The sequence below is a fragment of the Canis lupus genome, chromosome 15, assembly GCF_048164855.1.
Source record: "Canis lupus baileyi chromosome 15, mCanLup2.hap1, whole genome shotgun sequence".
In the NCBI taxonomy this organism is placed as follows: domain Eukaryota; kingdom Metazoa; phylum Chordata; class Mammalia; order Carnivora; family Canidae; genus Canis; species Canis lupus.
Genome location: NC_132852.1, coordinates 42182217 through 42189897, shown reverse-complemented (window position 1 = coordinate 42189897; position 7681 = coordinate 42182217). Strand labels below are relative to the sequence as shown.

Here is a 7681-nt window from a genome sequence, read left to right as displayed (position 1 = left end):
GTCACCCTGTCTCTGTAGAGCTACTAAGCTACTAGGGGGAGGACCACAGAGGTGTCCTGCCAGTTGAGGAGGGCCGGGCCGCAGCACCCCCCCCCCCCCCCCCCCCCCCCCCCCCCCCCCCCCGCTTGTAGCTCCTTCTGTCCTGGGTATCACAGAGCCCCTCCGATGGAGATGCACTTCCCGGTTGCTCTGGGTTGCTTCGGCCTTTAGAAGGATTATCATAGCGGTGCCCCCCACCCCATTATAAGCCCTTCCCATTTCAATCGATGGTGTTTGTGGGTAACCTAAAGCCTTTGATCCAAGGTTGTTTACCTGCCCAGGGACACCATTAACTTTCCTGAACAATGGCACAGCTCCAGGGAGTTATCTGAGACTCAGACCTAGTTCCAGAACAATCAACTCTAAGTTGTTTAAGAAGGCTGTGTACATTAAAACAGCCATAAATCACGGTAATGAATCCAGCAGCGTGGGGAGAAATTCATTACCCATCTGATACATGGGGCTCTTACTTCAGTGCTTGATGCATATCCTTTTGTGGGTGGTAAATGAGAAGATGTGATAGTAACACACTGCTCCATAAACAGAAAACATTGCACATGTATGGGGGTGGGGGCAGAGGGGTAAGAACCCAAGCAACCCACCCAACACGTAAGCGCTTTATTATTATAAGATTTCTTGGGGCCAACAGTTCAGCAAGGAGAATTTATAAACATATTTCAACCCTTGGAAGGATTTCAGCATAATTTGCTTGGGCTCCTTAAGCGAGGAGGAATGCATCTCTGGGTCTCTGCAGAGCAATAAAAAGAGAGAAGTGGCTGTTTGTATGTGCGTGTGCTTTCACAGCATCTGAAATGCTTCATACTTTCCAAACTAAATGGGTCTGTCTGCCTTCGAGACCAGGAAGGATGGCAGAGCCCAGGAGCGTCTGGGGAAGGCACAGAATGCTCTGAGCGCGGGCATGTGCTGCCAGGCAAGCCAAGGTCAGCGTCTTTCTGAAACTTTCATTTGGAAGTGAAAACGCTGATGCATGGGGCCCAGTTCTCATTTGATTTCCATTTGCAAATGAACAGGAATGATTTCTTCCACTTACCCTTGGTGATTAACGTTGGCCATCAACACTGCACAAACAAATGAGCCTGCCCCAGTTCTCAGCTGCATACGTTCGTTCAACACCTCGGAAATGTCACATCTTGGGTTTCTGGGTCAGGAATGAACAAGCACAGGGAACTACGAGGAGTTAACCTTGGCTTCTGGGGCTGGCCTGGTTCTTACATGAGACTTTTCAAATATTGGTCCTATGTCGGGTTCTTTCAAGTGGGTGATAGCTGGGGGAAGTGCCTGTCATCCAGAATGCTGTGGCCAAGCCGTCCCTGCTGTGTCCCAGCTGCTCTGCTGGGCAAGGAACAGCCGGGCCATGAGGACGTTTGCTTCAGGATCAGAAGGGGTCGTTGTGAAGAGTGAGATCACGCTGGCTCTTTGGGAACTTGCTTCCCCTACATACCACAGAAGCCACAGAACAGGGGCCTGTAGCGGTGCATCCAGGTGGTCCTGTCCTCCCTGGACGTGCCCTCTGAGCTGCCCTTGCATCTCTGGGAGCGAAACCCCGCCTGCCCTGCAGAGCCTCCCGAGGCTTCAGCAGATGGATCAGGGATGAGCATCTGTGACAGAGAAAAGGACATCCTCCTCCAGACCCAATCCCACACCCACGGAGCGGATGTGACCTTGGGATGCCCACTGAGTTTGGGACAAGCATCTCCTCATCCCCGGGCGCCCTGTGAGGCAAGAGAAGATGCTTAGGTGGGGTGGGAGAGGTGTAGAGGGAGGGATATCACCTGCTGATCTTGGGTGAAAACATGGAAAGTCTAGCTGTCACGCTCTCACGGCGTCCCCTCCCTGCCTCTCCTGCCTTCCTCCGACTCGACTCCTATGCCACCCCAAGCCCATCCCCCCGAGCCCACCCTCATCTATGCGCCCACCTGTCACCCAGAGGCCTGGAGTCTCCCTCAGGGGCTCCTAGATCCACTTCTCCTCATCCCACGCCCCCTGCTCGCCTCTGGCGGTGCCCACCTCGATTTCTACCATAGCTTGTGGATTTTCCTGCGTTTATCAAATGTTGCATTTTCTCGGGATCCCGGCCTATTCTCATGTTAAACCGTCTTTCTGTATGACGGATCTAACTTCATGGTTCTAACTCCTGACTCAGTATCCTCATCCTCAAGCCCTCCAGCGCTCGGACGGAATCGCGTGGCTGCTGGTCTGCGGTCTCCATGTGGGTGACTTTCAGGCAGCTCCCACCAACATCTCCAGGATGGACTCATCGCCTCCTTACCCTTAAAACCACTGCTCTTCTAGTGTTCTGTTGGTCATGGTGCCACCACTCACTTGGTGACTAAGCCAGGCACAGGGGAGCTCTGCGGGGCTCCCCGCGACTGTCCATCTACACCACCCGTCTGTCACTGGGATGCCTGGATGCTCCCACCAAATCACTCCTGAACCCACTTCTATGCATTCCAGCCCCCAGCCCAAGCCTCCATCAGCACCAACCTGAGATGTCCCCATAGCTTGGTGCCCTCTGGGCATCGCTTTTGGCTTCTCTAGTCTGCTTTCCACACTGTGGACAAAAGGACATTCCAGACTCTCAAAAGCAGTTCTTCAGTAGCTTCCAGTGTGCACAGACTCAAATCTGAAGCCCATAATGTGGCCGGTGACACAGGATTTGGCACCTGCTACCTCTGCCTTGTTTAGCTGCCTTCTTGTTTACGTTCTTTCCGGAACCGGATTCAAAGAGCTCCCGCATCGTAGAGGGCTCTTCCTTCTGGTGGGTCTTTGTAAAATTCACGACGCTGACCTCAAAGGCAATGGGTGAAAAAGACGGCATCTACTGCTGACATGAATGACACCACTGGAACTCTCCAGAATTGCTGACTGTGATGTCACTTGGCTCAACCACTCTGGAAAACTGACTGACTGCCTCCACCACAACAGATTGTACCTACAGCCCATGGTTCCTAACTCTACTTCTCCATGTGCACCCACAAGATACAAATAAGCACATTCACGGGGGGCAAAATGTAATCGTAGCCCCCGACTGGGAACATGCAAATCCATCAATGGCAGAATGGATACCTGGTGGCAGAATATTTACTCCGTGGGCAACAGCCAGCAGTGGGAATCACACTGCTCGGCCTCAAATACCCTTCAGGGAAGACTCTTCTTTCAGAACCAGTGATGTGCGACATGTCCACCCAGCCCTTTCCATCTGAAGAGTCACGTCCTTCAGTCCTGGGAAATGTACTGGGTTTTGTTGGTTTGTTTGTTGTACTTTCTTCTTTCCTGTTTTATCTCTTCTCCTTTTCTGGAACTCCTGTTTGTCTAACGGACGTTTGGGGTTGATCCTCTAATTTTCTTATTTTCTTCTCCTACTCAATCTTTTTGACTCTGTACATTTTTCCAGACAGATTTCTTCAGCTTTCTTTTCCAAGCTTTGAATTTTTAAATTCAGGATCCTATTTTTAGTATCTAAGAGCAGCAACTGGTTACTTGTGAACTGCTCCTGTTTTGTTTTGTTTTTAAGATTTTATTTATTTATTCATGAGAGATGGGGGGAGGGCAGAGACACAGGCAGAGGGAGAAGCAGGGCTTCTCCTGGTTTAAACTGATTCTGGGGGGCGCCTGGGTGGCTCAGTTGGTTAAGCATCTGACTCTTGATTTTGGCTCAGGTCGTGATCTCAGGGTTGTGGGGTTGAGCCCCACGTCCAGCTCTGTGCTCAGCATGGAGTCTTCTGGAGATCCTTTGTCTCCTTCTGCCCCTTCTGCTCGTGCACGTGTGCTGTCTCTCCCTAAAATAAATCAATAGGTCTTAAAAAAAATAAACTAACATTCTGTTCTATTGTTTCATGAATCCAGTATCTCCCTTATTTCTCTGATGATATTCATTACAGTAATTTGGTTTTTAGTTTTCTTTTGCTCTTTTTTGTTTGCTTTTTAGTGACTTCCTCTATTTTTCCTTAGTTTCATCTTTGTCTTTGTGTTGGAAGCTCTATTCAAATCTCTTGTGATATTTGGCTATCAGTTCACATTTGGGAACGAGGCATGCAAAAGCTGTTCAGAGCTCTCTGTGTGTGATGGATTAAAGATGGCCACACATTGTCTCTTCTCCTCCCATTAAATTACATCCTGAGACCTCCAAGGCCAGATCATAAGCAGCTGTGTGGCTTTTGCCCAGGCTTCCTAGAACTTTTGCTCATGGAGGCCACCTGCCACGCTGTGAGGAAGCCCAAAGAGCCACATGGAGGAGCCTGTGTTGGGGAGAACTGAGGCCAGCAGGCTGGGCCAAGCTGCTAGCTCACAGCCACGTGCATGAGCCATTCTGGAACCCGTTCCACTGTGTGAGGAAGTGTGTCTGCTGAGTTCTGCCTAAATTGGAGATTTGCGAGGAAAAGCAATTATTCCTGTTTTAAGCCACTGTGTTTCAGGACCACACGCCACATGATGCCACACGACACCACACGGTGTACAGAACTGCTTGTGTGCACAAGCAGGGCATTTCACCTGGTGGTACTCACTCTGGGGTGGTTAGGTGGCAAACGGCCTTTGGTTAGGGAAGCCCCCAATAACAGCGTTTGTAGACAAGATGCTGTTTGCCTCCAGCCAGATGTGCAGCCATCACTACCCTCTGCCTCCATAGCTCTTTTCATCTAGGAAAACAGAAACTCTACTATCCTACAATGTTTGATTTAACCAGCTCCAATTGGTTTCTATTCCTTGAAACTAAGTTCTAGCTAGGACATGTGGAACTGTGCAAGGCGTGTCTGTGCAAAAGCTGTAGGTGGAAGGCCAGCTTGGATGGGATCACTGTGGGTGCTGAGGTAGGCTGAGCTGAAACCTTTCTTAGGTGATGGGAAGATTCTGTGTTTTCTGAGCCACAGATGAGTAGTATAAAACTGTGTTGAGAAGTCGGACTTGACAGTGTTGAGTAATACGGAATGAAGAGGAATATGAAAGCAAAGGAGATGAGTTCATTAACTCAACAAGTATCTATCAGGCTCCCTGTAGACACCACGCCCTGGTCTTGGCCTTGGAAATACAGCAAGGGACAGAATAGTTGAGGTCTCTGCCATCATGACATTTATATTCTACTTGGGAAAGACATATAAGGTACAAGTCAATGCATACACAAGATAATTTCAGAGAGCAAAAATTGTTACCAAAGAGGGGCGCCTGGCTGAGCAGTTAGTTGGTGAACACGTGACTCTTGGTCTCGGGGTCGTGAATTCAAGCCCCATGCTGAGGGTAGAGTTTCCTTAGGAAAAGAACCAAATGAGATGGCAAAATAAACAGTGTATGGAGAGGGTGGGGTCCACTTTAGATATATGACCAAACAAGAAGTCTGTTAGGGTGGGGAGATGGAAGTACTGGTTAGGACAGTTAACTCAGGAAGGACTCCAATCAGTCCTGTTGAATTCCACAAATTTGCACCTCTGGCACAAAATCCAGGAGTTTAAAGGCTTAAATGGAGGCCAGAGGTTAGGGGGCACACAAAAGGCTGGTGCAGAAGAAAGTTAGTCTAGGGTCATTGAAAGAAGTCGAATGTGTGAGGAGAGTTAGTTTTGGGGGAAAGTTGATTCTTTCCATTTGGGATTTGGTAGTTTGAGGATATGAATGGGACACCTGAGTGGAAATGTCCAGCAGACCCAGAGGTCAAGCCTGAAAAAGTCAGCTCCTTTCTCTGCCTGTACCTCCTCGTGGATCTACCTCCTGACAACCAACCTTGGCCATCAAGCCCCTGTCCACGGCCACCCCGAGGTCAGGCACTAGTCCCTTCCGGCCTGTGGCTCAGCAGCAGCCACTTTCTTGACTTTACCTCCCAGTGTGAGGCCAACAGGAGATGCTCCACAAATGTTTGCCGAATGAAATGAGATGGAATCTGAGATGTGCAAAAAAAGAGGGGAGTGTTAAGCTGCTGAAATTTGGAGTTGGCAGCATTTTTATACTTTTTTTCCAGACTGGCAGGAAGAAGAGGCTGATGGGTTACAAAATGGCAGTGTGGCAGGAACATCTTGGCACCAAGGGCAGGCCTGAGACCGTGGCCCTCTGCTGTCCTCAGAAAGGTGGTGGAGCACACCCAAGATGACGGGTGGCCAGGGGCTTTAAAGAGGGTGCACCAGAGAGTTTCTGGGGGTCTCCGACAGTCCTGAACAAGTGGCATCCGTGTTCTGGGCCACTTTCTGGCTTATCGTTATGTCCCATACCCCTCCTGGCCTCCCCAGGAATTAACAGTGACCCTAAGAGGAGGCAGTTAGCCTGGTGCCAGGAAAGTCTCTGCTGAGCAGGTGCAGAGAGGAGGACATCGAAATTGGAAGTCACTTCTTGAGAGCCACACAGCAGGGCAGTGGTGGCAAATGGTAGAGGAGCCCCCACATCTTGTGCTTCAAAACTTGAGGCAGTGGTTCCAAGCAGCTCTGGGGTAGCTAAGCACTTGCACTGCTAGGCTGTCCCACAATGAATCCCCTTCTTCCCTCCTCTGTACCCTCTTCAGACAAGATTTACTGAAGTCAAGTGAACCTTGGTTCAACCTTGTTCGCAGGTTCTAAGTGGTCGTTTCACTTAAGACATTTACCTAAAAGCCCTTTCCATAGAACCAACTCCTGCAGGCATGCTGCCAGCAATTAATGAAAGATGATAAAATAATAAAAGAAGTAATACATTAACTATATTATCCTTGCACATTTGGGCAGTCCTTTTCATTATATCCTCTTTATGGACATTCTCCAGCAACATTTGAAGAGCTCCTTTATTGCTGTTCTGTGCCTGTTTAGGTTTCTAGACATTAACAGGCTACTTAAATGCTAATGCTCTCTTCGGCTCTCTGTCTTCGCTGGTGGGCTTTGACGCAAATGCTCAGTGGGTACATTACATCCATACCTTCCCCCTTCTGCTTGGAGAGGGAGCGGAAAGAGAACTCGGGATGACAGATTTCACTTTTGGGCTCCCAGCCCCTGAAGGAGATTGGATTGCTAATTAAGAGAAATGATGCAATCGGCCTTCATCTCTAATTTGCTTAGAGAACAACGTGGTCTAGAAGGCAGCGTCCCTTGGAGACCTAGGATTTCCAGGTCACAGTCTGGGGTGGGCACGAGCGACACCTGTCTTACCCGGAGCAGCCGACCTGGGGTGACATACTGTGTGCTGCGTGTCTGTGCTTCTGTTCCACCGGCTTGTCCCGCCCCCTCCGAGCCTTTCCCAGACCCATTAATACCTGTCTGATACACCTAAGGCCCAGCTGCTAACTTTTGAAAAGAGCGCAGGTTTTGGAGGAGAGAAACTGTGCCCAACAAAACCACGAACTCTTTCGGCAGCTGTGGTGGCCACGTGACACGGTTCTGACCAATGAGATGTGAGGAGAAAGTCGGAGGGGATGCCTGGGAAAGTCTATGAGACCACGTGACAGTTGACCAATGAGAAGCAAGGAGAGTTATGGGTGTGATTGTTGGGAAAGTTCAGGTGGCCACGTGACACGGTTCTGACCAATGAGATGTGAGGAGAAAGTCGGAGGGGATGCCTGGGAAAGTCTATGAGACCACGTGACGGTTCTGACCAACGAGATGTAGGCCGGATGGCACGATTTCTAGGAAAGTTCCTCTAGCCTCACTCAGGAAGCCCTCCTTCCTCTCTTTCCTTC

At 49.7% G+C, this 7681-nt stretch overlaps 1 long non-coding RNA gene across 1 annotated transcript; it reads right to left on the bottom strand.

Annotated features, from left to right (window-relative positions):
- Positions 1 to 158: 158 nt before the first annotated feature.
- Positions 159 to 7353, bottom strand: LOC140604968 (uncharacterized). The gene is made up of 3 exons (XR_012007759.1): positions 2545 to 7353; positions 1091 to 1658; positions 159 to 787 (listed from the first exon to the last, which is right to left on the bottom strand). It is a non-coding gene; the product is annotated as an uncharacterized lncRNA (long non-coding RNA).
- Positions 7354 to 7681: the final 328 nt, after the last annotated feature.